At 36.9% G+C, this 6,753-nt stretch overlaps 1 protein-coding gene across 2 annotated transcripts in view; it reads left to right on the forward strand.

Moving 5' to 3' along the window:
* The first annotated feature begins 5,564 nt into the window (after positions 1–5,564).
* Positions 5,565–6,753, forward strand: part of LOC122087736 (mitochondrial carnitine/acylcarnitine carrier-like protein) — a 7,259-nt gene continuing 6,070 nt past the window's right edge. Inside the window, exons 1-2 of one of the 2 annotated variants that reach the window (XM_042656965.1) lie at positions 5,567–6,008; positions 6,128–6,226. The gene's annotated coding sequence lies outside the window, so the exon portion shown is untranslated. Of the gene's footprint in view, positions 6,009–6,127; positions 6,227–6,753 lie in introns of both variants that reach the window. The other variant, XM_042656966.1, reaches the window with a different exon arrangement.

The raw sequence follows: 6,753 nt of genomic DNA on the forward strand, positions 1-6,753 counted from the left end.
AGAAATTTCTTGTGTCCATCTCTCCTCACATCTATGAAATGACATATATTAGGGGTGCAACAGGGCCATGTTGGGCTGGGCTTCTTAAAACCCTAGCCCAACCCTTACTCCCCTTAACTGGGCCCAAACCCGCCTTGACACTGACTCAGAGCCGCAAAACTTCAATCTAGACCCTACCCTTCAAGGTTCAGCCCAACCCTTACATGCCCTGATTGGCCCTGATTTTTCAGGGTCGGGCTGGGATGACCCTGACTCTGACCCTGGTTTGTCATCAAGGGCCGGGATGACCCTGATTGACCTTGACCCTAGATATTCATTTTTTTTTTTTGGTAGAAAAAGGAAAAGATATCTTTTTTATTGGTAAAAAAGGTAAGAGAGATCGGTGAGATTATAAGAAGATATATTAGGAGTTTTGAGGTATCAATGACTCAATGTGAAATAATATATAAAATTAGGTTAAAATTAGGGTCACAACTAGGGTCATAACTAGGGTCAACATCAAGGGCAAAAATCAGGGTAGGGTAGGGTCAAAACCAAGGCCAAAAGTCAAGGTAAAAAATCAGGGCCGGGTTCAAGGAAGGTTGGGCGGGCCAAAGACATCAACCCTTACCCGCTCTGACCCTGACTCAAGGTCAGAAATTTCAAGGCCCGGCCAGTCCTTAGGGCCAAAATTTTCGGGTCAGTACTTGTTCGGGATCAGGGCAGGCCAAGGGTGGGTATGAGCCGTCAGGGCCAAACTTGCACCCCTAACATATATGCACTCTATTGTGGGAGGAGAGAGATGACACAAGGAGGCATCAAGGGCATCAATGTGGATATATAGGGAAAAAGATTATTGCTTGGTTTTGTGTCCCCTAAACCAACACATGGCCAATAAAAGCACACACAAGGGCATCAGTATGGATATAATTTTTTATTTCACTAAAGATGAGGTGGTAATTCCGTGTGCTTTAATGCCTAGACATAGGACCCATGTGACCAAGCATACTATCTTAGACTCGGGTAGACTCGCCCTGAGTCCTTGACTCGATGTTTATAAAGAAACAATACACATGGAGTAGGGATTAATCGGAATCGTCCATGGCCAAATCGCGTCCATCACCGAATCCGTCGTTCCTGATTCGATTTTCAAAACCATGGGCTCCAAACTTTGATTTTGATTGCCAAGTAGTTCATATGTATTGTCAAGCAAATATAGTTGTGGATGCTTAGGCAAGAAGGGAATCAGAATCTTGTTCTTTGGATTATTGAGAGCTGTTTAGAGTTGTTGAGCCTTATCATCCAATTTTTGTTTGGAGTAATGTCATAATGTCTCTTTTATTTTTAATGTAACATTTTTTTGTAAGGAACTGTCTAAGGGATTTTACTTGTGCACATCAGAGGGCTAGGGGAATGATAGAGAGAGGAGGAACACTCTCACACATCCATGTGACAGGATTCGATCCACTGACTATCCGCTACTTACTCTTTTAGCAGATTTTGCATGCCAATGTCTACAAATTTCATGATGTGTCACTTTGTATTTTTTTATGGTGAATGGTTATGTACAATCATGCATGGTGTAGGATCATGCATAAAGCCGTTGAAGGGAGTTGAAGGGGCTGCATTGTAGAACTCATTCCCCATACAATGGCTTTGAGCATGATTGTGCATAAAACCCTTCCCTGTTCTTTATTTTTTGGACATTTAAAAAAAAAAAATATATATATATATATATATATTGAGAGCTGCTTCTTCGAGTTCCAGTGTTTAAAAAGAAAATGTAGCGATTCTACTTCATCTACATGGCATGGTGTACTGTTTTAATCAGATCTTACCAGAGGAAGTAGATAGGAAGGTTAGAATGTCATTCTCTTGTTGTTTAGGATTTTTTGTTTTTCAGTTCATAGGCATTTTATTAAGTTGGCTACTTGGCCAATTGGTCTATGATATCGCGGCATTCACTATGGGTGGTTCCCTTTTTAAAAATATTCTGTAATAAAGTAGATATTACGTTTTTGGAGAAAGTTTTCTTCGATCGAATTGTAACGTCCATCACATCATCTTAGTGTTTGATGACAAACTACTATAAAACTTTAGTATGTTCCTCAAAATACCATCCCAACACCTCATGCAGATACTTTTTTCAAAGAGAGGAGAAGGAAAAATGAATTAAAGGAAAATGAAAACTACGTATATCTTTTTTTTTTTTTTTTTTTTTTGGGAGGGTAAGCATAAGAACAAAGTACAATATCAAAATAAAATTAGGCAAGCCTAAAAGGGATCCCAAACAAACGACCAAAACAAGCAATCGCATGATGATACATCAAAACTTAGGTGAAGACACAAAAGTTGGGGTGAAGAAAAAAACATAAAAGGATGATACATCAAGAAGGAAGGGTGGGGGAAGAGATGAAAGGATGGTCCCGAGTCCCAACATGTGGCAAGATGCCTATATTTTTGAAGTGTTCGTCTCTATTTTAAAATCCCAATAAAATAAATACTATAAATATAAATAATACGTACTAATATAAGCCAGGAATTTCACTATGATGTGATGTAGCAAATATATATACTTGATATTGAAGATTCCTGTTGGGTCGGTCTTGCACACAGAAAGCAAGAAAATGATAGTTGAAGGAGGTTTCGACGGGGATTATCTGATGCTTAAGTTAGAATCTGAGCATATAGTGAGAAAAAAAGGAAAACATAGTAGAGTTTGGATGCACATGAGTGTTAATACCTCGTTTCTGGATCTCCCTCCTCCTTTTATCCTCTCCGATCTCGACGATCACAGGAGGACAATCGTCCACTTTCTCTGCCATGAATGGTCCTGCGAGCTCTAACTTGACCGTAGGTCATAATGGAGAGTTATGGGTAGTTCCCCCCGATAATGGAGCCTAACCCCTTGGCCATTATAGCCGTAATGGACTTGTTGCCTAGAGGGGAAGTTGATCGACAAATGGTCGGATGTAATGACGAGATGTGGTGTGTCAACTCCCTATTAGAGGATACAGCCGGATGGAGGCATTCTCTAACATTTATTTTTTAAAACATTAGTTCTCTGGTTTCAAAAAATTAATATAATAACAAATTGAGGAAAGGTAATATACGCCTTACGCTCAAAGAGCCTTTTCCCTTAAAAGTTATATTAGAGACATTATTAAGAGCCAGTGGGAGGAGCTATAGAAGGCTTCAATACCATAGGGGAAGGTGACCAATTTACATTTTCATTTTCTTTAGAATGAACTGCTTTTTTCCAAAGCATGCTTATAATACGCTTTTTAAGTAACTGCACCTAAAGAAAAAAATATATATTTGTTTAAGTGATGAAGTAATACCTTTGTAAATGTAATTTTTATTTTGATTCTAATTAAATCCAAGAAATTTGGATGAAAGGACTGTAAAATTTAATAATTAAATATAAAATAATTTGAAATTAATGATGCCATGCAAGAAAATGATTACAAAAATCTTGATTTAGATTTAAACCAAACTGATTAAGTTAGGAGTTTCATATGGTAAAGGTTCCTAAAAATTATATATTGCCCACTCTCTTGTACACTCATGTTGTAAGTTTCATCCAAAATCAAGTTTCTCTTCCTTCCAAACCATATGTTATTGGATCCAATTGCCATTGGGATCGAGATCTCTTTCTCTTCCAACACACATGTTATAAGATTGAAAAGAATGACAAAAAATTCTTCATATGTAGAATTCATACATTGTGTAAACTATATTAACATACTGCCAATGATTTTTATATTCCGAGGTAGGTCCACTACAACGGTGGCTAGAAAAGGATTGGGGGCCAAGAGCCCACGGATGAAAAACAGTGAGTGGCATGCCTACCCCAATTTTTTTTTTTTTTTTTGGGGGGGGGTGGGGGTTGGGAGGGTGTTGTGTGGGGAGATGGTGGTAGGAGAATCGATCACTTGACCTCCTTGGAGTTACATCAAACACAGCTGCTGACAGCCATCGCCGCATTACAAGTGCTTCCCCGACTCCCAATAATTGTTAGTTTTGTGATGAAAAATCTTTGTGGTCATCTTAAATATACTTCGCAAGTACTACTACATCTCAAGTACCATGAGAATTTAGTAAGGAGACCAATATTATTGCTCATTCCCTATCTCATATGAAGGCATTGTATTTGGCATTTAAGATAGATTAGTTGTATTTCACTCTGGCTTCAGAATTTTTGTAATTACAAAGCTATGAGCTCCTCATGCTATGCCATTCAATAATGTTTTTTGTACTACTAAAAAAAAGTTAATATAAAATTTTTATTTAAGAAAATCCCAATTTTGCACACGTGTGCCGAAATGAATTACAAAAATAATAGTGTATTGTTGGGTGATTAGAGCATCACCTTTTTTAGTTAGTTGTGGACTTTCAAGCTCAAAAGAGTTTGGTGGGAAGATAATTGGTACACAGTTCTCTCATTTTCTCTGTTAGATCATTATGGGCTTATTGCTTAATCTTGTTTTCCCTTTGTTTCTCCAAGTGAACTCATGACCATGATAGTATGTCTTGATAATCATATTAGGATTTTTCACTATTTCTGAGTCACAAGGATCTATACTTTGGTCAATTGATCATTGGATAAGTTATACACTTTATGGGTTAGCTATATGTTCAAATTCAATCAAATATCTATGTCCATGCATCCTTTTCAGCCACAAACCATCCTTTTGTAGTCCCTAGATTCTTAAGGTTAACTTAGCTAACTCTGTTAGAACTGAAACTCGATATGTAGGATCTTAAGATAATTTATCAGACAGTAATTTGCCTCGTATAACTTTGCTTAGGAAATTATATCAATAGAGTACTGTAGTCGAGAATTGCCAACCTAGCATTTGGTAATGGAGAAAGTTTTTCTACAACCATAATGAAGAGATTCGAGACTCATAGTCCTCCAATTGTATGATGTTCAGTGCAACAACATTGGTTGGTGAAGAAATTTTCAAATCTAAGTCTTAAACTGAATTGCATATAAATATCTTATTCATGTTCAATTAATGCACATTAGCATTATATTTTTTTATTAGACTTCAAAGATAGGTTTGTTATCAATTTTATCCAAAACTGTTAACTCAAGCCAACAACAAAACCAAAATCGGAACCTATAAAAATCATTAGTTAATTAATTAGTTTTCAATCAAGATATTAAAACATTATGTAACAAGAAGCCTCCAACTCCAAGTATTCTATTTATTACAATAACAATTCAACATTTTTGCAACTAAATGGGGTCGACAACATGGATATATCAAACAAAAACATAAAAGAAAAAAAGAGAAAAAAGAAAAAAATAAAGGAAAATAGAAAAAAATAGTGAAACAACACAATACAACACAATGCAACACCTTCAGGACCATCACATCTAAACGTACTGAACAACATGAATGAACAACATGAATCTTTGCTCTCCAAACAGTTGGATCAGAAATGTTCCAAACCTAAACCCATACCCAAACAGTTAGGCCCGATCCATTTCTCATGAGTGAGTGACTGGTTATTAGGAAGTGACTAGTCAGCAATTCACCAACCGCTTCTCACAAAATGAGAAAGAAAAAACACTCACCAACCGCACTACTATTTACCCAATATTTCTGGAGCTGACTGTATTCTCTCTCAAGGTTTCCCTCTCAGCATTTGTTTTCGGGTTTAATCTGATTCTTTTGAGAGAGAGAGATTTTCACTTGGTGGAGAGGGTTCGATGAGAGATTGGTTTCCTAAGTTCTACAACCCATCCTCATCATCTGCTTCTGCTCTTCATTTCCAACCATACCTCATCATTGCCTCTTTTGTCTTTCTCCAATCTAACCATCCGTTTTTAACTCTCTCTCTCTCTCTCTTGGTTTGTGGCTCTGAATCTTTCTGTTTCCTCTGTTCTTCCCTCCTTTTGATTCTAACGTTAAACGAAGAAACTGTGTCTTTTCCTACCGAAGAAATGGGAAGAACGGAATCATCGTTGGAAAGTAGTTCTGTTTTACTGGCGACGAGAGAATGTTTCTAATTTTTTGGTAATTGAATAATTTTTCATTCCGCTATTTACCTTTCTAACTGTTTGAGCTCACTTATCAGAAAAATAATTCTACCCCTTTTTTTCTTCTTTTATGCTTTGGTTGTGTTTCTCTGTCAGATTGGAGATTTCAATTCATGATTTTAGGTTGCAGAGAAGTGAGGTTCACTTTACTGTGAGTTCTTCGTGGGTTTTGGAGAAATATCTAGCTTCCTTACGGTATTGTTCTTAAATTTGTTTTTATTTATTTTTTTTTTTCTGGGTAGATGTTGATAATGAAAGTTAAGCAAGGAAATCAAAGAACTGAGATTCTTTGTCGATCCGTTTGGATTAGGGAATCTTGTGGCCTGGTCTTATGTACTTAATTAGTGTTGTTTCAAATGCAGTTTGGTCAGAGTTGCAGAGCTTTAGCTTTGAGTTTCTCTGATTTTGTGTTCCTCAGCTACTATCCCATCTAGTGATTTGTACTATGATTTCTAACGTGTCTTGTGACCCTTTGATAATCCAGAGTATTGCTTCGCCTTGTAAGCTGCAAGTACTAGAAAGAATTTTAATCTGATGTCCACTGTCATGGAACTAATTTTGAGCACGAGTAATTGATGCATTTTATCATACATGTTTCAGATCACTTAAACTACAGGATTGGAAGATGGAACCACACTCCCTTCCTCACACTGGTTTCCTGCAGAACAGAAAAACATTTAGTGGTTAGATATCGAGAGCTTTGATGAATGCAGCTCTGTTCC

The sequence above is a fragment of the Macadamia integrifolia genome, chromosome 8 (genome assembly GCF_013358625.1).
Source record: "Macadamia integrifolia cultivar HAES 741 chromosome 8, SCU_Mint_v3, whole genome shotgun sequence".
Lineage (NCBI taxonomy): Eukaryota > Viridiplantae > Streptophyta > Magnoliopsida > Proteales > Proteaceae > Macadamia > Macadamia integrifolia.